The sequence below is a fragment of the Arvicanthis niloticus genome, chromosome 3, assembly GCF_011762505.2.
Source record: "Arvicanthis niloticus isolate mArvNil1 chromosome 3, mArvNil1.pat.X, whole genome shotgun sequence".
Taxonomy (NCBI): Eukaryota; Metazoa; Chordata; class Mammalia; order Rodentia; family Muridae; genus Arvicanthis; species Arvicanthis niloticus.
Genome location: NC_047660.1, coordinates 50,549,494 through 50,575,612, shown reverse-complemented (window position 1 = coordinate 50,575,612; position 26,119 = coordinate 50,549,494).

Below are 26,119 nucleotides of genomic sequence, written 5' to 3'. Positions count from 1 at the left end.
CCCCCCACACATGGTCCCTTCCTTCACCTCTAAGAAGAGGTATCCACATTATCTTGGAATTATTGGAATACAATACCATTGTAAATTGAGAAATATACCTCTCCTTCATATGTGTGTGTGTATCTGTGTGTATGTGTCTGTCTGTCTGTCTGTCTCTTATCTGTGTGAGTCTGTGTCTGTGTATGATATTGCATGGTACATATATGTAGGGAATGGCTAATTCCAAGATAAGTAAAAACATAAATCAAAATGCATCAACTATAACAGACTTAGCAATCATCATAGCCTAGCAACACAGGCCAGTTTGGGGTACCAGTTATTTTCCCTCATGCTCACATGATTGGCTGGAGTTGCAACTTGATACCACTGCCTAGCATCACAAAAAGTACCATGGGCATCTCACTGGACTTATCACAGGACAATATAAAAAGTTAAACCCAGAATGGCTTCTCATGAATGTGTCTGGCTTTCATACCATCATGGAGTCAAAGAGATTGTGACTGCAGTCATCAGAAGTCAAAAGCTGAATGTGTGTGTGTGTGTATACACATGTACATATACACACATAGAAAGGAACATAAATGTATATGAGCATATGGATGGATGGATGGATGGATGGATGGATGGATGGATGGACAAACAGAAATCTGGAAAACTCCCATTCACAATAGCCAGATTGAAAGGCTTTTGCGCTTAGAGCCTGAACTCCACAGCTCTTCTTCAAGACTGACTCAATTCAACAAAGAAAAAGAGCAACTACATTCAGAGCAAAAGAAACCACTTGGCTGGTTCTGACTCATCTACTATAGGGTGACTAATGTGAGCAGAGCACAGGCATTTAGTCGCCAAGTGTAATTTCCAGAAAATGGGGACCTGGCTTCCTAGAACCTGGGACCAGGCAAAGGCCCTTCAGCAAGAGATCTGGGGATGTTCCTTTATGATGAATCACCCTGTGGGGCCTGCCTCTCCTACCCCATCTTTTCCTGGGGCAGAGGGACTTCTAACAGTAGCAAGTGACGTCAGTCAGGAAGGTAATAGCATAGCACCGGAGGGGTGCAATCAGGAGCTACTGGGGAGGATGTTTGTCTGGCAGTGGCCCCCTTTCATCTGCAGCATCTCGCAGCGTTTTATGAGAGATCGTTAATTAAGCTTCCTAAGGCTTGGGGCAGAAAAGGGCATTGCAGCAGAGCTTACGTAGGTGCCTACGTCAAAAATGTTCACAGGCCAATGACTGTGAATATGTTGTCACTATCTCCTTTCACACAGGATCTCCAAGCAGTTTCCCAAGGCAAGTAGTAGAGTTAATTGCTTGGTTCCTGGAAAGCCTAGTGCCTATCTAGAACAGGAAAACTTAGCCACAAATTATTTCTTCATGAATGCCCAGATTGGTGCATGAGGCCTTGAGCACTGATGAGCCAAGCGTAGAATCACTGAGTACATGACAACACCATCTCAGGGGTGGCCTGGGATGGAATAATATAGCAGAAGCAACTAGATCTTCAGACACCATCTAGTTCTGCTGTGTGAGATGCCATAGCAATGAGGAGCCATTGAACTCTTAAAGATACCAATGTGGATTAAGATTTATCACAAGCTTAACTCCATTTCAGACCAATATTTTATGAGAAAGTATATTAAAATGTATTTGGGACATCCCTAATCTGAAAAACCTGACATACGAAATGCTTGGAAATTTAAAACTTCTTGATCACCTACCTGATTCTAGTAAGTAGAAAAATTCCACATTTGATTTCATGTAACTTGTCTCAGTCAAAGCTTGGACACACTAAAAAAAAATTGTATAAAGCTGATATCAAGCTGTATAGAAGATGTATAGGAAATACACATTAATTCCATGTTTAAGTCTGGATCCCATACACATGGTGTCATATTATGTATAGAAAGATAGTTCAAGATCTAAAACACTGACATCTGTGATCACTCCAACCCCTAACATTTTAAGTACAGGAATCTTGACCTTTCATAAGATAGTCATTTCCAGGTCAGCTGAATACCTAAATATCAAATATACTTAAATATTTGAGGTTTGTGGGGATACATACAAGGCTATAATTTTTCTTTTGATTTTTATAAAAATAGCTGCAAGAAATTTTTAATTGCATAAAATTTTTATATAACATTTGGGTGATTGTGTCTAAGGCTGCAGGCCTCATTCTTAGCATCATTAGCCTCTATGTAAGGAGACAAGAATTTCACTAATCAAAGATGACACTGTTAGCCGAGCTGAGAATAGAAGCCAGGTTTCTCTACCCTTGGTGAACCTGCAGCCCAATATATATTACACCCCAATAAGCAATGACTCTGGCTTCACTAAAATGCCCTCCTGCCCTATGTCAAGGGACATCTTCTCTTCATCTACAAGAAGGACCTAGCACTGTCTTATCTTAAAAAAAGAATAAGAGAGAAAGAGAGAGAGAGAGAGAGAGAGAGAGAGAGAGAGAGAGAGAGAGAGAGACAGCGACCCACCAACAGCTGTTGAACTGTTACTCTCAGAAATCCAAAATTCCACACTAATCACCTCAAAAGTGACTTCATTTGCTAACTATGCTTTGCAGCCATTAAGCTAGTGAACATTCCAGAGTTCTAAGGTCCTAGGAGACACAAAAGGCAGAGAGGTCCCTCCTTCTTCATCTTGCAGATAATAACAGGCAAAGAGAACATGAAAGGTCTGTGATGTCACATGTGGTTAACAAACAACTCATCTGAAAAAGGAAACTAACCCACAAGCAAAGACAGGTCTTGAATGGGATAACTTCCCCGTGGAAGCATTTTTCCCCTTCTGCTATTCACAACTTCTACCTCTGCTGCTTGGAGCCTTCTTATTTTGTGTCCCAAATACCACAGCACTCCTTCATCCCTGACCACTATCCATCTCACCCATCCTCTCATCAAACACCAGGAGATAGGTCCACCTCCTCATTCATATCACCCATGAATTCAGACCAGGATCCTCAACCTCCTAGGTCAGTAATGGTTTGTTACATGAATTCCCCTCGTCATCATAAACCACCTCAACCACTATTGGCCTTCTCCAATCCAGGGCTTCAAAAAAGCTCAATTATTTTCCAACTAACCCAGATGCTATGCTATCTGCAATCTTCAGGACAGTTCTTTTAGAGCAGTTCCTCGTTTTTAAACAAGACATTTCACTCCACACACAGTAGACAAAGACTCAACAGTATATGGTCAGTAGTAGACGGTAGGGGATTGTCTCTCAAGAGACGCAATCCAGGCAGACAATAACATCACAAAACAAATGAGGCTCTAAAGCTGGTGTGACCTTCCCCATCCAAGACTGTAAATAGGCAAAACTTGGGCTGTCTAAGCTCAGGCTGCTATAGCATTCAAGGTTTCCTTTGTCGTTCTTTTCTACCATGGTGAAAACTTGCCAGATTTTACATAGCAACACAGTAAATATGTGAGAGTTTATGAGATTGGTTTCACAGATTCTGCAGAATTCTGCCACATACCAGAGTGGCCTGTGGGAAAGTCTATGGTGCATTTTCTTAGTGACTGATGTGAGAGGGACCCAGTCCATTGTGGGTTGTGCCAGAGCTGGTGGTCCTGATAGTTCTAAGAAAGTTAGGTTGAGCAAGCCCTAAAGAGCAAGTCAGGAAGTAATGTTTCTTGATGGCCTCTACTTAAGTTCCTGCCTCCAGGTTCCTACCTTGAATTCCTACTCTGAATTCTCTGGATGATAGACTAAATGCTGTAAGATGAAATAAACTATTTTCTCCCCAACTTGCTCTTGGTCATTTTGTCTTATCACAGGAACAGAAACCCAAGCTAAGACACAGGAAAAAATACTCAAATATATAAAATAAGACAAATCATCCTACAAAATGGAATGAATTTGTGTGTGTGTGTGTGTGTGTGTGTGTGTGTGTGTGTGTGTGTGTGTAATCCTCCAAAAGGAGGTTCTACAACTATCCAACCAAAGAACAGCAGCAGGCATGTAAGCGTCTGTAGAAGTATCTCAGTGAAGACCTTAAGAAACCACCCTGGCTGACGGAATTTTCTTATACTGATGTCAGAGTTACATTGTGCTCTTTTTTCCCTCATTAAAATAATTTAAAAGAGTGGTTTCAAAGCTGTGTATATTGGTGCACTCCTGCAATTCCCACATTTGGGAAGCGGAGGCAAGAGGACCAGGAGCTCAAGGTCATCCTTAGGTATATAGTGAGTTCAAATTTTCCTTGCCATTATGTGTGTATGTTATATTACATATATTATATATTCTACATTATATATGTATATATGCATATATATTATACACTCTTCTAAAGCACAAGGGGAAATTGTTCAGACCATCAATTTGATGATAAAAGAAGCCATGATAATTGTAAAAGGACTGAGGTTATACAGGTATGCTTTTCAACTATAACAGAACAAATTAGAACTCAGAAACAAAAGAAAGATGTGAGGAATGTGAAAATATGTGGCTATTGGACAATTTATAGTAGAATAACCAATAGTTCAAGGGGAAAAGCCCAAATAATTAGAAAAAAATACTTTGAAACAAATGAAAACAACAATATAATAATCCAAAACTATTGGGGAATCGTCAATGAAGTGTTTAGAAAAAAGACTAGGGACCTAAAAGACAATATATTTTTGAAAAGAAAGATCTTTCAGATTGATAACCTAACTTCTAAGTACAGAGAACAGGAATAGGCTAAGCAGGAAGCAAGGAGAAAGGAAACAATAGGATGTGAGTCAGGATGAGTGAAGGACAGACAAAAAGAGCAGTAGATGTGGGCAGACGGACCAGAGGGTAAGAGCACTTGCTGCTCTGCCAGAGGACTTGAAATTCCCACTGGCTGCTTGGCAGAAAGTAACCAAGTGTCCCTGAAACATGGAGACACAGAAACTCAAAAGAGTCCAAAAATAGTTTTGGATTTATTTCCAAGAATAACAAGACAATTCAAAAGGGAAAGGAGTCTGATCAATAAGGTGATGGATAGACGATGTCCAAAGACAGAAAGATGAAGTGTAATTATCTGCCCAACAGCATTCAAAGTCAAGTGAGCTCGAAGGGGACCATAGACCTAAATGTAGAAAAACGACTTATAAAATCCTTTAGATGAAGTAGAAGAGTGGACCTTTGCGGTCTTGGATGTAACAACAGTTTCTTAGAGGATATAATCCTGAAACACAAATAAGAGAAAAGTGGATGGATTTAACTTTATCAAAATCAAAACTCTAGTGCCATCTAGAAAGTAAGAAGTCAGGCTTAGTGCTGCTGAGGCATGAGGACTGCAATGGTCTTGAGGCTAGTCTACAGAAGAGAGAAAGGAAGGAGAACAGGAAGGAGAATAGGAAAAGGAGAATGAAAGGGAGGGGAGGGAGGAAGGAGAAGGAAAGGGAGGAGAATGGGAGGGAAGAGAAGGGGGGAAGGGAGAAAAGGGGGAAGGGAGAGGAAAGAGAAGGGAAGGGAGGGGAATGGAAGGTGAAGAGAAAGGAAAGAAAGGGGAAGAAGGGAGAAAGAATAGACTATGAGTTGAGAGAAAGAACTTGTAACAGATTTATACTGAGAATATATAATATAAAGTCTCAGTAGTCAATAATAGATAGACAAACTAAGGCTCAAAAGTAAGAAAGGGGTCTGAACAAACATGACTCCAAAGAAAATACAAAAATGGTCCATAGGCACATGATAAAACAAAACTGTTCAGAACAGTAAAATCAACAATTAGACAAAATTCGAAGCCATAAGACATGATCACTTCATGTCCGCAGAAAACTATTGCTAAAGACACAGTATGACCAGAATTGTCAAATGCATGGGAAAAAGCAGAAGCCATATCTATTGCTGGTAATAATGCAGAGTGCTACAGCCACACTGAAAGATGCCCAGGAGATTCCTCAAAATAGTAAGATACAAGCTACACTATGACACAGAATTTCATTTCTTAGTATATGCACAAGAAAAAAAATCAAGACAGACATGTATACACGAAGAAGGGGGCATGGAGAGAGAGAGAGAGAGAGAGAGAGAGAGAGAGAGAGAGAGAGAGAGAGAGAGAGAGAACACTAGGGACAGAGAGGAAAAGAGCCAGTTTGTATGTGAATGTTCTAAGAAGATTTATCCAGTAGTACAAGAGAAGTCTAGAGATTGAGTGCTTACCTAGCATGTGAACATGTGGAGGTCTGGATCCAATCCTCAGTATTACAACAAACAGAAATAAAAATACTTATCCATAACCAAAATCAAGTCCAGATGCCTTTTAGTCATCGAGTGATTCAGTAAAATGTGCTGTGGCTGTACTATGGAATTTCTTCCAACAAGAAACAGAAATGAGTTAGAGGGACACACTGGAGATGGATGAACTTGAAACACAATGTTAAGTGAAAGAAGCCTTTCGCAAAAGACCACATGATGCACAAATTTCATGCAAATAAAATGCTCAGAACACATAACCCATAGAACAAAGTACAGAGTAGTGGTTACCCATAGGAAATGAGACAAGGGATAGTGAATGGGATGGTGGCAGTGTTCTAAAATTAGAGATGCTGAGATGGCTCAGTTGGTAAAAGTTTCATCTCCTAATCCAAAATTGGAAGGAGAGCCCAGAAGTTTTCTAACTTCCACATGTACCCTATGGAGCTAGTGTTCATGTCTCTCTGTCTCTCTCTGTCTCTGTCTCACACACAGAGAGACACAGAGGAGAGAGAGAGAGGGAGAGGGAGAGAGAGAGAGAGTTGTACTTGTATCAATGACTAAATGACTAAGTGGCATAAACAATAGAACATTTTTGCCATACATTTCTAATATCAAGGTATCAGTTGGTGTCCTGGAAGCCCCAGGGCCAGCTGGTCCAGTATAAAACACGACAGATTTTGCCTCAAATAAGATGCAAAATAAAAGAACTTACAGCTAAGAGAGCTTCCTGCTCTGGTAAAGGACACAAGTTATGTCCCCAGCACCCATCAAACAGTTTATAACAGCCTGCAATTTCAGGTCCAAAGCATCCAATACCCTTTTCTAATCTACACACACACAGACACACACACACACACACACACACACACACACACACGGCATATGCACAGACATACACAAATATACATATACATAAATGGAAAGAAAAACATCTTTTTTTAATTTTTCAAGCTGATAAGTGAAATGATTCCCCTTAGGATTTATAAAAATTACTGTAATATTCATGTCTTAGGTGAAATCACAAGATTAGGGACAAGATGGTTAAAAAAGAGGGTTTGGGGGGTTTTTTTGTTTCTTTGGTTTTTTTTTTTTTTTGGGTTTTTTTTTTTTTTTTTTTAAATAATCTCAGTTGTGGTGTCCAAGTGACATCTCAGTTAGACCAGAACATCTACAATGACAAAGAAAGGAATAAATATAAGGGACTTTGGCCCCTATGAAGGCAGAGCTGCAAGGCTGCACCCACAGCTGGCTGCGCATCACCTTCCATGCCTGGAAGCTCCATGCTACTTCATTCCAAATGTCAAAAGGTTTAAAAAAGACCCAAGCCTGGCTTCTGTGTCATGCCAATGGCTTCTTTCCACGGGCTGGTGCATTTAGTCCAGACTATTCTGAGGAACATGTTGGTCACTTGGCAGGCTTTGAAGGCCATAAAAACATAGGTTCTGTTGAGATAAAGATTGGAACAAGAAGGAGGGCAGGGTATTACAGTGATGGGCTTGGCACAGACTGTGGATGCCAAGGGAGAAAAGGTTTCTGTCTTCCAGACATGGCAATGCGCCTTCTGGGGTCCATGGCTGCAACCCTGATTTAACAATGGAAGAGCTTTCTTTGCTCTCTTCCTATTATTTCTTGTTTCAAACTTGATTATTGTCTGATTTGACTGTTGTTGAATAAAGTATTAATGACATTCTTATTATGTGTGTGTGTGTGTGTGTGTGTGCACCTCTGCATCATCTTATGCACACATGCTTGTATACACACAAGGAACCTAAAACTACACTTCCATACCAAGAAGACCTGGAGAAGTACACTGTATCTTCCCAGTGTTGTCCCTGGTCTTCCTAGTTGTACCTGATTCCTTTTCTTCAAAGATTCTGTCCCTCTTCTACTTCTTTTCCCTAACACAATCTACTCTTTGAAAACTTAGATTCTGACCACTGAAAGAAAGAATTCAGCCCAAAGGAGTAACAAATGGATTCAACCCTTGGCCATCACCATCTGATCTAGCTACTTGGACCAAATGTGTGGCCTTGGAGAAGTCCTTTTCTGTTTCTGAGCTCCAGATTCCTCATCCACATGAATACAAAAATTTGTCATGAAGTTATATGAAGCTCTAGTGAACTAATATATGAGTAAATGAAAGGTTCCAAATAAATAAGAGACATATTTATACCTCTCTCTTTATGAGCTTTTCAGTTTTGTGGCATACAAGTTTAGCCTAGATCCAGGACAAAGGAGAATATTGGGGTAAGCACAGCCGAAACCCCAGACCTCTATTGTACCTACATATGTGATACGTTTACAAACACACACAGGTGTGTTCACATAGATTTTTAATCCCTAGCACTACCCCAAACTTTTTATTCATTCCACTAGTATTCATTTTCATAGCATTTTGGCTGAACTCAGAAGTGGGAAGTTCCTGGACCAAAAGCCATCCCCCATCAGCTGTCTGGTTGGGTTGATCAACTGAACTGCCCACTATGGCGGTGTCTCATTGGTTTTGCGCCATCTGCTGGACTGTGCCTGAAGGTACATCGTCTGTTCTAAATCTACCAGAGAGCTACAAAGCCTGCCAGTCATGGCCCTGTAAGAGAAAATACTTCAAGGAGCAGCCATCCAGATTGTCAGCATCAGGGAGAGAAAAGATTTCAAAGAGAGTAACCAGAAAACCCGAACTTTATTCAACTTGGTTGACTTCACACCTGTGGTAGCAATGGAATAACTGAATTGGCCACGCATTTTCTAGCATGTCCTTAGACTGGTGTGTATGCGTAATAATGGGGGCTCCCTTCCTGTTCTTCCTATTCCAGTACAGTTCTCTTGAGGATAGAAATAATGTCTTCAGCAAAGCTCATTCTTCTTCCCCACTGCATCTACTCTCATCTATAGATAGATAGATAGATAGATAGATAGATAGATAGATAGATATAGATCATACATACATGCATAGAGATACATAATATATATATATACATACATAATATATATGTAATCATTAAATATTTTATATATAATAATTTCCTGGGGCATGACAAACAAGAGTGGAAATGCTCAGTAAACACTTATTATACATTGAACAGGCAAAGTCCTAAGAAAGAGTTGGCTTTGGATGAGCTTTCATAGACTCTGGGGTTGTGCCACCTTGAAGTACCTGGTCATCCTCTGACATCCTCCTCCCCAGTGAAACAGGATCAGTAACGACTTCATGAGGTCACAGGTAGATATCTACATAACCAAGTACTACAAGAGCCCAATTGGCCCAGCAGCCTCGGCAATGAACATTGTATCCACTGAGGGTGAGTGAGCAGAGAGAGCTCATGCCTCCTGTTCCAGTTTGAATATGAAACTACTCTCATGGCCTAGCAGGTTAGATACTTGGTCTCCACATGGTAGCACTGTTTTGGGAGGCTCTGAAAACATCAGAAAGCAAGTCTAACTGGAAAAGGGTGGCCACTGGGGTACAAACTTCAAGGTTATACCTGGTCTTGGTCCTGTTCTTCCTCTACTTTCTGGCCACCATGAGGGGACAAGACTCTACCATGAATTCATGTCACATTGATATTCTGACTCATCACTGGTCCAGAAAATGTGGCCATAAGACTTGGGCTGAAACCTCTGAATCCGTGAGCCTAAGGTCAGTTCTTCCTTTATACTGTTTCTCTTAAATATCTGGTCACAGTGGTAGAAATACCTTTCTGGGTAATAAAACAAATACTGGCCAATCAGGAAGCAAGATTCTTTTAGAGCATGTGGAAAGCAAGACAATAGCATGGATGACCAATATTCTACTGTGCTATAAGTCTATAGCAATTACAGAGGATTCTGGAGAAATGGAGAAAGAACTCATGGAGATGTTTGACCAATATTCCTATAGTCTGATTGAAATTCTCAGCCTATTGCTATTACCCTTGGTTGTCCATGAGGTTGAAGTCCCTATTTCTGAAGACGCCATATACTTCAGACAAAGGACTCAGAAGATTTGAGTTAGATCTGACTTGAAAGCCTGAGGAACATCTTTCATAGTACAAAAAGTGCTGTGTAAGCAGCTAAGAGAGGGAAGCAACCAATAGTTTTACCCAGCTGTGATGCTTATGAATCATAGCAATGACCAGAATGACCAGATGTCCCTAAAGGGTCAATAGTGAAATCATGGCACTCATATCTTGGCAGTAACCAACAGTTGCCTAATTTGACTTAAGGCCAACTCAACATGAGAAAATCATGCCTATACCGGAGACCTAGCCAACTACCTGGAACTAGTGAGGTCATAGATCTTAGGGGAGACTCTACTATTGCACGTAAGTTAGTGTAATTCCTAACTGCATTCTAAATACTTATACCCCATAAGTGAATCTCTCCCCTCATCAAAAAGGCTACTCTTTGTAACAGATAGGGACCATTATAGAAAACCACACCTAGGCTGATTCCATATCCTGGCTATTGTGAAAAATGTTGCAAAAACACAGCTATGCAAGAATCTCTGTGTTGTGTTGAGTCCTTCAGGTACTATAGAGTACAGTGTGTAATACTGCTTCTTCCTTCTTTCCATATTCAGACTATGTATACATATTTCCTTTTTATCTGTATGTGTTAATTTGGGGAAGATGTAAGCATACTGGGGGTTACACATGTGACATGTGACATGTGATCTTTGATCTGCAAAGTTCCATAGACTACCTGGAGGAGAAGATAAAGCTATGGCTTGTAGGATAGTTTCCAAATGTCTATGGAACCTGAATATGGAAGAACACCAGCATGGTTTATAACATCATTCTACTAGGTGCATCAAAGTGATCCCAAAATGATCCACTCCAGAGTAGATTCATGGAAGCATATCGATTCTGCAGAGAACAGTGCCATAGAAAAGGGAAACTCTGAAGTTCAGCTTCCTTATAGATAGAGGAAAGAGACCAGAATGCACAGTGCAAAGCCATCTCCAGCATAAACCATCTTCAGTCCAAACCATCTCAGAAAATGGGTAAGAGTGGGTGGTAGCAGTAGGTGAAGCCAGTATAGTCTACACAGTGCTTAGCGACTGAACTCTTCCCTCCCTGCTGTCTCGTGTTTTATTCTCATACAATACATCCCGACAACATTTCCCCTCCTTCCATTCCTCTCAGCTCTCTCCTTTCCTCTCCCCGAAATCCACTCTTCCTCCTTCTCCCTTAAGAAAATAACAGGCTTCCAAGAGATGACAACCAAACAGGGCATAACAAGATACAATGAGACAAGGCAACCTAACAGGAGGAAAAGAGTCTCAGGATCAGGCAAAAGTCAGAGAGAGACACACTACTCCCACTGTTAGGAGTCTCACAAAAACACCAAGCTAACTAACAACCACAATATACATGCGAGGACATAGGTCTGGCACAGGCCTATGCAGGCTCCATGCTTGCTGCTTCAGTCTGTGAGCCCATAGTGTCCTGCCTAGGTGATTCAGTGGGCCATGTTCTCCTGGTGTCCTCTATCCACTCTGACTCCTACAATCTTTCTGCTTCCTCTTCTGTGGGATTCCCCAAGCTCTGAGGGGAGGAACCCAGTAGAGATTTCCAGTTTAGACTCTTGCTCCACATACGTCTGGCTATGGGTCCCTGCATGAGCTCCCATCTGCTGCCAGAGGAAGCCACTCTGATGACAACTGGACAAGGCACCAATCTGGTCTTGTGCCAGGTGTGGCCTGTGGTGAAGTAAGCCCCAGGAGTATGCTGCATTTACTATTCCATGATTCACTAACTATATAATGATGCTCAACCAGATTCCATGAAAACATTCAATGTGATAAAATGTAAGTACTTAGAAAGCATTTTTTAAAAAATAGCATAGCAAAGGGGCCTTGTGAGATAGCTGAGCAGTTAAGAGAGCTTACTGCTGCTCTTCCAGAGGATCCAGATTTGATTGGTCCCTAGTGCCCACATCAGGAGGCTCACAATCACTTATAACTCTGGTTTCAGAAGGTCTTACATCCCCTTTGGGCTTCTGTGTGTACCCATATATGTGTGGCATAGACACACAAATACACAGTAAAAACTAAAATAAATATTGATGACTGGTTGATTTTTTAGTTTGGGTTTGTTGTTGCTGCTATTTTGTCGTTTTGTTTTGTTTTGTTTTGTTTTGTTTTGTTGATTTTTCAATTTGACACAAGCTAGAGTCATCTGAGAAATAGAAACTGCATTTGAACAATTGCTTCTCTCAGATTGTGCTGTAGGCAACTCTGTGGGAGAATTTTTATTTTTTTATTTATTTATTTATTTATTTATTTATTTATTTATTTTGTAGAAGGTATGAGGTCCTTGAGCTCACAGATAGCACTAAAGAACGTAGTACACTCATGGGATTTTTCTTCTCAATGGAAGGGACTTATGCCTGTTTCCCACCCAGAAAAACTGGGACTGGATTAATTAATAACCTAGTGATCTTTTGCTATCTAGAGAGCCAGGTCTTTCTCAAATGCCTTAAACTCCTAAGTATTGATTCTCAGTCAATAGAATCCACTCTTATGAAAGAGATCCCATGTAGTTTGTAAGCGAATTTACTATTGTGCTTATCCCAGAGCCTTCCTCCTGAGGCCTTCATCCTGAGCGCTGTTTCTCAGCCCGTAGCCCATTCTTATAGAAGAGGTCACAGGTATTTTACAAAAGATACGGGCTTTGTAACAGAGTTTTAATACATTCCTGCTTTATTTTGATGATTGTCACAAGGAGATTTTTTTTTCCAAAGTTGTACTTACTGTGTTTAAATATGTCAAAAATAGACTGCTTCAGGTCAGACTCCAGAAGTTTGAGCCAACACCAGCTAGCTAAAATGGATTCTCTTCTTACTTTATTCACATCTCTTGTCCCTCTGCTGAGCATGGATAGCATTTGCAGCCATCTACCTCACCCCACCCCCATTTTTGGTTAGTGATTGATGCAGGAGGAATCAGCCAATGTGAGTAATGCCACTGCTGGGCATGTGATCCTAGGTGGTATAAAAAAGCTAGCTCAACAAGCATGACGAGCTTTCCTTAAGGTTCTTGACTCTGCTCCTGTTTAACTTCCTGCCTTGGCTTCCCTCAATGATGGACAGTTCCCTGGATGTGAAAAATGAAATGAGCTCTCTTTTCCTCTAGTTTGATTTTTCTCATGCTAGTTTATCAAAGCAGCAGAAACCAGGCTAGGACACCTTTTTTGAAAGAAAAAAAAAAGGAGAAAATAGATCATAAATGAAATTTGCTATTGCTACTTTTAGTGTAAGTTTGCAAAACCAGAATATTCCAATATCTAGAGATGAAATACATGATAACAAAGGAAGCTTCACTTTTTATTAGGCATCAGTTAGGGTCTCCTGCACAGACCATGTGAGATTTCACTTGGGGCATCAGGACAGGAACAGAACATTACATAACAGCAGAATTACTAAGCCTTCCTATAACTAAAACACCCATCCCTAAGGCCGGTCCTTTCCTTGGAAACAGCTCATAACACAGTTCCTTATTATCTTCCTCTCTCCCAGTCAACTGTGCAAGTTCAGACTCAGTATTCCAACACATGCCAACCCCATAGGCCTTTCTGTCCAGCCTTGCTCCAGCCTACTCAATACTGACAAATTAACTGTCTTAATTAACTTTGGTCTGGGATCATAGAACCTAAAACCTTCAGCATTCCTCACAAATTACAGAATTGAATCAAAACCCTCTGGACATCGCAGGGAGTGCTGCAGCCTCGTAGTATTTTGTTCTCTCCTCCTCACCCTATCATCCTTGGATTGCTACTTTTAGTGGGAAAACCTGCAAGCAAGCTGGCCTGTACATGCTGGCTCACCTGCAACTGCCTGTGGCACAGAATAGCCTGGAGAAGGCTCTGAAAGAACATCCCCAGAAAAGCACAGGCACAAATGTAGCTTCTAAAATGAAGAAATGCAGAGAACGAGATCCAAAAGTGTCCAAAAAACAGGAGTTGATATTCGTATCGTCTCCAAGTGATGCTATTCTAGGCCGAACAAAAATGTCAGAGCTGGTCCTGGATCTCAGCCAATGTGTCTCCAGAGCCCTTGCTTCAGATATGTGGATATGCAAATATATGCAAACTGAAATAAAGAACTATTTATGGGTTAGGAAGTCAGGAAGACTGTTGTACAAATACCAAATCTGTTCGATTTCAGCAACAATCGAGAATATTTAAATATGCACACGGCAGTATCAAGTTGGCAAAATTCTAAGTAATTTATCACCCACACTTGTCCCAGTTATGATTCACAGGGCAAATGTGCAGACTGACGCAAGTTTCTTGGAGTTAGCTTTACAACCAGAATCAAAACCCTTTGAATTGTTATGCTCTCATCGTCTTTAGTCATAAAAATAAGCTATGAGTGTCCATAATTTTCACACCCAAAATGTAACAACAAGGATATTTAGAAGAACAAAAATTTGAATATCAATTAAGAATCTCTAAAAGATGAAATACATAAATAATTTGGGATATGCCTGCATACAACATCTAGTGTGACCATTCCTTAGGAGAATGTGAAGCCATAAGAAGACATTATCATATATTGTCAAGAAAATAAATTAATGTGGAACTATTGCAACAGTATGATATTTCTAATAAAGTAAGTATTTCAAAAGCTTCAGGAGTAAAATAAAATATGATCAGTGGACTTCTTTGGATGATCAGATTCAAGTGTTCTCCCCCTGTAATTTATATATATTTGCACTTATCAGTACTTTTCAAATTTTCTGCATGAAACACTTTGATAATGAGAAAAGCACAATAAAAGAACTATAAATTAGTATAAAATTGCTTCTTTTATACAGGGAATGGTTTTGTATGAGAGCCCTCCAGTGCACTGTGATGCCATCCAAGTTGTGGGTTATATAATTCCAATAAAGAAGTGTAAGTACTTCCGAAAGTACAGTGATTGTGAAAAGCCTCTCCCATCCCAACTGCACGGAAGGAACAGGAGATACAAGTGAACTCCTCACATCAGTGGTGAAGACACAGCCCTCTTCACTGACACCTCTGCTCTGTTAAAAAAAAAAAAAAAAAAAAAAAAAAAAAAAAAAAAAAAGGAAAAAGGAAGAAGAGAAGAGGAGAAACCTTCCGTGGCTGCAAAACACTTTGTGAAAGTAAATCTCAAAAAGAACAGCTGCTTGCCTGGCAGCTAAAGGCGATCTGTCTTCATCTGACTCTCAGCCAGTTAAGTGAGAAAAGTAACCAGAGACAGGGGACAAGGCCAGCAAAAGCAATAATGACTGACAAATAAAAAAGTCACTGACTTACTTCTCTAGGTCTCAAAGCCACTTACATGAGTGTAGTGGACTAAAGAGTCAACATCGAATTCAAAATTGGGTGGTAAGACAAAAAATGATACAGAATGAAAACACAGAGCTTATGTAATGAAGCATAAACCATGGATGGGTGTGACACACCTAAGGACAAGCTGCGCCTTGGCTAGACCTGAGTTCTCCCATCCCTAGCTGTTTGTCCTTTGCAAATGTCTTCCTGGTCACAGAGGCCTCCTGGGTGCGGAGGATGCTTGTGACCTACACTAGCCAAGCTATGGCTTCTAGCTTTTCTTCTTTATTTCATTCACTGTTTCACATGTAGTGGGTTCCAGTTAATTTCCTGTGAAAATGTGAAGAGAGGTCAGGATGATCCTTCCTTGAAGTGTGCAAGCAGTAAAGTTTCCAGCAGTCTCACGATCCTTGTCCCCGAAAGCCTCCCCATCGAGAGCTTGATGCAGTGGGGAAAGTCCTGGTAGCAAAAGCCTTCCAAGGATGACATGATGCAATTTATTAAACCTCCCCAAGCTTCTCATCCCTTGTCTCTGAGAAGTGGCTGCTCTATGACAGAAAGACAGATGAGCAACATTGTGTGATAGAATCTAGCCAAGTCTCTGGTACCAAGTACAAGACGATGTCACCTCCAAGTACATGACAGTTGGTGTCACCTTCTTGCTCTCCCTTCCTCACTCATATTTCTGTATCTCAGAGGGAGTGGTAGAATGGTTTTCCCAATAAGAGGCTAGCCTGACTGGTTTAAGTTCATAGTGAGTTCGAAGTTACCAATATTCAATCCTTCCTCTGAAACTGCTTCTACAGATAAGATAAAGCTGGGGCCAGTGAGATAGCTCAGCAGGTAAAGGCACTGGTCTCTAAGACTAAGAACCTGAGTTTAATTCCTAGGACTCTTATGGTAGAAAGAGAGCTGTGAATGTCCAGTGGCACCTGATACTCTTTAAGACCTAGAAGCATTTCCTCGAAGGCTTTGTACTTCCTGGGTCAAGAGCTCTGGATCACAGCTGTAAGTTGCCCTCACACTACCAGGGAGCTATAGCACAAAAACACACAAATACACTAATGATAATAAAAATTAAATTAAAATGTAAAAGAAAAGTTCAGTTCCCGAAAGACAGTTAAAGACAATGAAGAAGAGAGACAAAAACCAGCTGGACAAAAGCCAATGTAAAGGACAGAAATAGGTGCATTAAAAACTTAATCAATGACATCACCCAGATGTCACCATTTAGCTCTCAGAGCACCAAAATTAGGTGAAATTAGATTTGGTGTCATAGACAGTAGGTACATACGCTGAAGTCTAACAACTGTGTATAATAAGTTCAAAGGTCAAAATTCTGGAAGGCCTAAGGAACAGGTTAAGAAGCCCAGAGACCTGGCCAGGACCCCCTCACACAAGCCCTGCAGAAGCAGTGCAGTAGCCGTGTAAGACAATAGATGGCTGCACATGTATCTCCTTCCTGTTACCAAAACTGGAGGACATTGGGTGACAATTGACTCATCCTTGGAACCCTCACTCCTCCCACCAGTAAATGAGGATACCAATGACTTACTAATGCAAATCTGGGAGAGTGACTGGCAACTTCCATCCCCAGGAACTAGGATGGGGGTTCTCTATTAATTATAATGGCTAGTGGGAAATGAGGCATTTCATACCTGGTGATAAGTTTCCTCAGCTAAGGCTGGCCAGTGGAGAATTGAAAGATAATCTCCTGGGTCCTTCCAGAACAAGGACGTTTTTGCTCTGAGGAAAAGCCTAGCCTGGTGAATTCAGGGTCACAGCCACATCACAGCCCAACTCTGGCAGCTGCTTCTCAGGCAAAGCGACAGGACCATTGCAAAAGAATCTGTGAAAGCAAAGATTTCACCAGGCCCTGATTGGAAGGTCAGACTGCCAATATCATTTGAAAAGAAAATGTGATTTCTTTTAGTTCTCTCTCTCTCTCTCTCTCTCTCTCTCTCTCTCTCTCTCTCTCTTTCTCTCTCCCTCCCCCTCTCTCCATCTGTCTGTCTCTGTTTCTGTCTCTCTCTGTGTGTGTCTCTGTCTCTCTGTGTGTGTCTCTGTCTCTCTCTGTCTCTCTCTGTCTCTCTCTCTTTCTCTCTCCCTCCTTTCTCTCTCTCTCTCTCTCTCTCTCTCTCTCTCTCTCTCTCTCTCTCTCTCTCTCTCTGTGTGTGTGTCTCTCTCTCTCCTCCCTTCCTCTTGTCTCTGGTTTTTGGTTTGGTTGGGTTTGGTTTGGTTTGGTTTCAGGCCAAGAAAGAAGAAGGCTACCAAGCTGGGTACCATCTCCAGGCACTTCTATGGGTCACATGGCTCTCTTTAAAAAAAAAAAAAAAAAAAAAAAAAAGCCATTTTAAATGATGTAAGTGTGGAGGGTTTGGAGCCCCAGAGATTAAATTTCTGCTGAAATGCACATGGTTTTGGAGGGAAGGAAATGAGCTCTTGACCCAGGGAGTGCAAAGCCTTCAGGGAAATGCTTCTAGGTCTGATCCGGAGAGTATCAGGTGCCGCTGGCCATTCACAGCTCTCATCAGATTGTAAGGTAGCAGGAGATCCGCACCTGGCTGGGCAGGCCTGACTGGGGGTGGAGGAAGAAGAGAGACACCTGTCTCAGCCTGTCTCACATATACACACACACACACATTCCTGGGCCTGGGAACTTTTTTTCCACCACAAAGGCATGTTTTATGACTATGTTTGTATTTTTATGACTGAACAATCTCACATTCATCTGAGAGGAAGTGGGGGCTAACTGGCCTAGGAGATGTGACACCTGGGTCCTGCCAGCCTGGTCCCGCTGGAGCTCAGATGACCCACTCAGAGCCTGCCACAAAAGCCAGACATCTCCCTCTGCCCTCCCAGCCACCTGCTATAAGGGCAACAGCTAAAGTTGGCAAGGAGGATCTGGCTCTCCTCTGTCTTCTCTGAGCCCCGGTTTCGCAGATGTTAAAAGGCTCAACAGTCTTCTCCCATAACACCCAAGGAGATCCTTTATGAAGCATGGAGAACCATACCCATGTGACATTAATAGCCCTGTCACATTAATGTTTCATTTACTTCCAGACACCCAAGGGTTTAACGGTGTGTGTGTGCATGTGCGTGTGCGTGTGCCTGTGAACAAAGATGGTTTTGAAATAGACAGGAAGGTCTGAACAAATGCAGCACTGCCATTGCCATCCCCAAATGCCTGTCATCCTTGGTAGCAAAAGATACCTAAAACGATAGTCCAGTCAGTGACAGGGGATGTCCCAGGCAAACTCATGGTTTAGGATCATGGACAGTTAGACCAGAAAAACCCCATGGAAGGACAAACTGTGGTTGTCAAGAAGGCTCTATGAAGGACTAGTCATGTGTGTCCTAGGCAAAGAGCAGGATGAACCAGGAAGCAGTGTAGGATTGGACCTGCCTTTGCCCTGTTGTCCTGTATGCCTCTGTAAGGCCACCGGTAGAGCTAACACTGTGACCCACTCTTCTCTGACACAGGACCAGTACTGGGTACACTTCTCATCACATCTCTTCTGATTACAAGAGGGCTACATGGTAGGGAAGTTTCCTGACATCAGAAGGAAGGATCCTCAGAAACCCTCACCAGACTAATAGAAGAAAACTCTGAAGGAAAGACAAAAGCGAGGTAGGGGAAAGAGACAAACCCTGTAAGGTTCTGTGCACAGAGCAGGCAAACCCAAAGATTGTATTCTTCAACCAACACAGATACAATGTTGCCCTCTCCAAACTCGGTAGACAAACAGGAGATTACTCTCGAGACAGATTTGACACAAGAGCGCTGAAAACAAGACTAGCAGTCATAAACAGAAGTAAGGAATAACCAGGGAGACGGGGCACTCTCCCTTAGCTAGCTGACTCTTCCATCCAAGGCTGAAAACCAGAGTTTCTCGCTAAGGTATAAGACAGACTTAAAAGAAAGGCTACAAAAAAGGCTATAGATATTGATGTTTGGTTCCTTACACATGACCCAGATTACTTGGGCATCCTACATAAAGATCCAGCCAGCCACACACAGCCACCTCTAGCCTTTGAGCCTATCTGAGCTTTGAGGAAGTTTTATCACCTAAGAAATAGTACCAACATTAAGAAAATCTGAACATGTTTAATATAACAGATATAATAATGGACTGGACTTGATTCAGATGATATGATAGAAGAATGGAATGTTGTTTAAAATGAGTCAGAAAGAGGCCCTGAAAATCTGAAACTATACTAGTGTCTGTTCTACATTTCTGCCTCACCACCGGGTGTCAGACAATGCTGACTCAGAGGAGGCAAAATGAAGCCTAAGATGGGGTCCCAGCCCATGTTTCTCTGGGTGAAAACAGCGGGAACTGGGATGGAGGCTGTGGTTCTCAAACTCCTGTGCACCCAGACTCTGCTGAGGACTGTGAGGAGCTGGGGACGAGACCCCCATGGGCTGTGATGAGCCTGGGACAGGGTGGGATCTGGCTTAGCTCCAAGTGAGTGCCAGGAGTATGAAGACACTTTCACAGGAGACTTGGGCAAAGCTCTGTATGGCAAAGCCCCCACCACCACCATGGTGATCCCTGATGAAGGAAACGGTCCTTGCTTACTCAAACTTTTTTATTCATGGAGGATGAAGATGCATACATCTTACTCAGGGTGAACCAGAGATTAAATACCTTTTTCAGGGATGCCCAGGAAGGGAGGCTCATTGACTAAACAGTTGAGGCCTATCTAGATACCTCACTAGCATGGAGAACTCTAGGTTCTATGTTACATGACTTGTTGTGGTCTTCTTAGTGGGGAGTCATGGTCAGGAGCACCAGGACAGGAACCTGGGCGGGAGCTAATCCGAACCACTGCTGTTCCCAATTATGAGATTTATCCAGGTTCTGAATTTGCTACAACCCTAGCAGTTCTTCTGTCTGGTGGCACAGTCCACTACCCCACATAGTAGCAGAATTTTTTAAGCTGAAAGAATTAGAACAGAAAGCTGAGTATATCTCATGTAAATAAAACATGAATAAAACCAAGTGTGGGGAGCTAAGACAACCAACCCAAGGGTTCAAAAAGATGGAGTAGGAATTCTGGAAATGGAAACAAAGAAAATGAGAGGATTACATTATCACAGTCAGAAAGAGAAGAGATCTTCCTTTAAAAGGAAATATTTTCCCCAAAGTACCTGGAGTCTCTCAACTTCTGGCAAAGGAAGAAGATTAACGGGCCAGGTGGTTCATTGATCTGCAGTCTCTTATCACCAACTGGGCTCTGCTAACATGAGTTTTTAAAGAGAGAAAAACTGAGCAGTTCTTGTCATCTTTAAAGACTATTTTGCAATACCTTCTTTTCTGGATGGGAGAAATATAAAATAAAGAAGTAGGGGGAAGGTGCAGTAAGATGGCTCACAGGGTGAAGAAGCTTGCTGCCAAGCCTGATGACCCGAGTTTGATCCACAGGACCCAAGTGCTGGGAGAAGAGAACTTAAGTCGTCCTTTGCCCTCTATGTGCCACGCTTCTTGGCAGTAAGCACACACTGCAGCCATGTACACACATACAGAAATAAATGTGACTTAAATCTGTTAAAGAGAAGAAGACATAGAAAAGCTGTGTTAGGGTTTCCTGCAGTGAGCAACACTCTATGGAGAGCATCATTCAGGCATTATCACCCCAGTCTCCATGGTAACCCTATATCTCAGGTGTGAGTTTCAAACCTGGAGATAATCAACTCTCATATTAAAATCTCCAAGGTCACAGGGCTATGCTGTCTGCTCCTTCGTCTCCTACACCTCACATTAATTTAAAATTATTATTATTATTATTATTATTATTATTATTATTATTATTATTAATACCTATACCTGGTATACATGGAATGGTCCCACAGAGATATCCTGCCAGCAACCTTTGAGGAGGAAAAGTCTTTGTGGAACTTATGGGGATGATAAAAAAAAATGGGCTTTCTTGTTTTATTTTTTTACTTCATGGAGGTTGTGATGCTTGAGTTACATAAATGTTGAGGGTAGGGCCAGGGAGATGGCTTGGTAGGTAAAGGGGCTTGCAGTGTAGGCCTGAATTCAATCTGGAAATCCACAGAAAGGTAAAAAGAGAACCAGCTTCACAAAGTTGTTCTCTGCCCTTCACAAGTGTACCATGAATCAATCTCTTTCTCTCTCTCTCTCTCTCTCTCTCTCTCTCTCTCTCTCTCTCTCACACACACACACACACACACCAATAATAATAATAATAATAATAATAATAATAATAATAATAATTTAAATTAATGTTAGGAGAAATTGGAATTTTTTTATTTTTTATTTTTTTATTTATTTTTTATTTTTTAATTAGGATTTTTTTATGACTTGTTTTCCCAGAACTCTCTTTAAAATATTCTTTTTATAATTTCCATTTTACAAGCTAGGCTGTTGGCAACCCTTGTACCCAGGTCTCCAGCTACAGCATTCTCTTGCCTTCTGTCTCCCTAGGGACCTCAGAAACACCTGCTGTGCTTAGCTGCTTTGCAATGTGAAGCTGGGTTTCATCGTAGCTCTATGTTGAAAGGAAAAGAGCCCAGGACAGCACCGGCTGCAGAAAGAAATCACTAGTACAGCACAGTTTCAAAAAATTCATAGGTGGGGGAAGCAGGGGAGAGGAGGGCAAAGGTCACAGTCAGCTGTCTGATCCATGCTGGCATGAAATTTTAATCTGGTGGGGACTGCAACAAAGCAAAAACACTTCAGGCACAGTGAGCAGAGCAGGACTCTTTTTGAGAACAAAAGTCTCTGCCAGACAATCCTCCCATTTAAACCTGATCTGCCAAACCCGGCTCCTTCTCTCCAGTTCCAATTAGCAGCTACCCTCCCAGCACCAGACATGCTGAATCACTCTCCAGTGCCACGCCATGCCTCACAAAGCTTTGTGTGCATCTAATCCTCTAATAGCCTGGGGTGGTATTAGTGTCACAGTAGCAAATTCACTCCAATTTGGAGCTTTGTTATTTCACTGTAAGGAAGTCAGCAGCCTTGCTGAAGGGACCACAGACAATCTGTTAACTCTTTCTGATCTCAACTTGCACAGCTGACCAAAGAAAATCAGACTTCTCATAAACAAAGTATCCATGGAGATATATATATATATATATATATATATATATATATATATATATATATTGTCCTTGCAGTCTCAGACACAGCCTGAGTACGGTGGTCCAGGGGTCTGCAGAGGACCAGTTACTTCCAGGACTCTCTATGTGCTCTTAAACCTAGGGATGCTCAAGTCATTTATTTAAGCAAAATAATATTTGCATACAACCTCTGCATAGCTTCCTATGTGCTTCAAGTTATCTCTGGAGAATATATAACGCTTCATTCAATGAAAACACCACAGAAATAAAAATGCCAGCACACTCTATTGTTCAGGAAATATTGACAAGGAAAAAGTCACCTCATGTTCCAGTCAAGAACAATTTCTTTCCTCAAGAATCTGCAATTCTAGTTGGTTTCAGCTACAGATATAGACCTGGCAGACAGAAAATGCAGGCTACCCAGTCACTCACTCAACAAGCGCACTGTAAATGCATCCAAGGCACTCTGAGAGTTTGCTATCTGAAACCCTAGCTCAGGCTAGGATGAGGGGAGGCCCAGAGCTTGAATCCCCAGGATCCACCTGCATGTGTCCGTAACCCCAGTGCTTCCAGGGGTAGACCCAGGCATGGAAACAGGAAGATTACTGTGATTTGCTGGTTGTCAGCCAAAGTAAAATATGGCAGTTCCAGGTTCTGTTACAGACTCAGACTCCAGTAATATGATGGAGGGTGATAGAGAATGACAGCCAACATTCTCTTTTGCACTCATGAGCACTCATATTGGCACACACACACACACACACACACACACACACATGCACGAACCCACGCATGCACACACATACATACAAATGCCTATAGTTTACTACCTGAAACACAGTCAAAATCCTACTCCTACTGGACTTTCTACATCCCAGTACTTGGCAAATGGGAATGCATAACATTTGTGTACATGGAGGAAGCAGTCACATATATTTGTGGCTTCGTTTCCCTGGTTCACTTCAGTATTGTCATTTCTTTTCCTTCTTTGTGCAAAATCTCCTCTGGAAAGAAGAAAAACATATTGACTACTGAACAAGCCTTCTTGGTTAGAATGTGACAGAGCCTAGGGGGCTTTGATAAACTCAGAACTCTGCCTAATTGACTTATTTAATGGCACTCCATCCTGGCAACTTGCATGTGTTGGGGTTGAGGGAAACTCAGAAAAAAAGGAACTGAGAAAAGCTATCCCCAAGCTTCAGCCTCTCCATCATTTCTCCTGGAGAGAGTAGAGAATTTTGCCAAGTATCCTAGTCTGATGGAGAGATGCAGGGTGATTGCTCTCAGGGAAACATGAACAAATGTCTGCTCACCCCAGATGGGATGCTGACAACAGACCAGAGCCAGGAAAAAAAAAATCCACCCAGATCTAGTTTGCTGAAGCAATTGCAATTGCAGTTACTTGCAGGAGGAGCCTGGGTGATAGCTGCCTCACTAAGAAACCCAGCATGGGCCGTGACTCATGAAAGCTGCAACCCTGGATTTCTCTGCAACCCACAGTCAGCTCCACCAGTGTCACCCTCCCTCAGTATTGTCCTCTGCTTGCTTTTATGTCAGGGGTCTGTGGGATGACTCCTGTAACCTCTCTGGCTTCCTGAATCACATGATCATCCTCCCCACAAGAGGCAATGCTTCAGTCTGGGGGAAACAGCTATGCAGCAAGTGTTTAATTGTACAACAATGAGTCATTGTGGCAGAACAGACATAGCCTGGATACGGTACTTATGGTACTTACGTGCAGTGAGAAGCAAGAAGGAAAGTAAATCCCTCAGGTTCCACCATTCAAGAGAGGAGCAGCTTGGCAGAGGAAGCCATGATGCAGAGTGCGTGGAGTGCTGAGGGAGAGGTGAAAGGGGATCTTTTTCATCTTTTATTCAATCCACAGAATATCTTCTTTCTACCGAAAGTGAGAACAAGAAAGCTCTCCCACTGAGATGTCACAGAATGCAAAGCAAATTAGAGAAAAGTCTTTCCTGAGTCATTGACACTGCAGCAGATATTTGATAAGACTAGGGAAGAATTGGATGGACCTGGGCCCAATATGTCACCCGCAGGGGGAAGTACTAAGCACTAGCATGACTGCCCTTAAGAGCTAACTCAAGTTGACATCATGCAGATTGTAAGCACGTACCTGTCTCATCCACTCCCCCATGTTAGCCTATGGGTGTGATTCTATTCTTATATCTGTTTCAGAGATGGAGAAAAACAGAGATTCAGATGTCCAAGGTCGTGGGGTTTGTACAACAGAGACCCAAATTCAAACCCAGACAGCTTGATTTCAAAGCTGTAATTTTAAGTATAAAATTTGAACGACTATATATCAAGAGGTAATTTAAATAAAAACCCCAATCAAGGGGGCAGGAGAGATTGCTCAATGGTTAAGAACACATGCTGCGCGGTTGGAGGACTAGAGTTCTCAGCACCCATAGGGGTGACCTACAACCACCTGTAACTCCAGCTTCAGGAAAAAAAAAAGCCTCTGTAGACACTGCACTCACCCACACAACCCCCCATATACATATTTTACAATAATGTTTAAATCCTAATTAAAACATACATCCCTAGGTAGACTTGAATAAGATCCAGAACGTCTTTCATGGAGTCTACCAATAGAAACAGGGGATTCTACAGAACCTAAACTAAAGAAGATGCCTACAGGGCCAGGGCACACCTACTCCCTTCATCATGCTTCAGGAGTATTTATTCTCCTGCACGAAATAGCAGAACCATCTTATATTGTTTGTGGCTGTATGTATACTTTGCTGAGCTAACTGCATATTTAATATTAATTCAGCCATTCCTAATAAACTCTGTTATGGTGTTACCTTAAAACCATAAGTTAAAGGATTATAGCTATAATGAATTACAGAGTGTCTCTGGGCTCTCTTCTGTACTTACAGGAATCTGTTACCAGAAGCTCAAATGACAAAATAGATTCTGAAGAATTCATTAAGTGCACAAGGTAATGTCACTCTTCTGTTCACAGCTGTCCTAGAACAGAAACAAAGGCTTGAAAACCAAGGAAAGTTTTAGAGCCAAGTTTCATTTATATCTGAGAAAAATACACGCTCCAAAAATCCAACTCTTATTCATCCATTCTTGCCAAAGTTGTGTGTGTGTGTCTTTCTCACTCTAGAGAGCTGGAGAGATAGGTAAAGTCCAAGGGCGCCTGACAAGATAGCAGAGTTTTATATGAACTCATGGGCATATTGATAACCATGTTGAATCTCTCAAGGATCAGTAGCAGCTAGCTGGACCTTGAGGCATTCTCAGGGAGCAGTCTTCTAGGCACATGCGTATTTTGTAGGTTTGTCTCTAGATCTACCAGGTTATCATTATGAAAACCAAGAGACAGTTCCTCCTAATTCAGATCTTTCTCTGAATGCCCATGAATTACCAACATAGGGAATCTTTGGTCATATACAAGAACTAAACCCAATAATGGTATTTTGTGACCTTGAAGAATTTCTACAGCTTCCCAAAGAACCCAATTCACAGTCAGAGAGGGAAAAGGGATACACAGTCTGTGACCTTGTATCAAGCTGCTAGTGTCTGAATTACAGT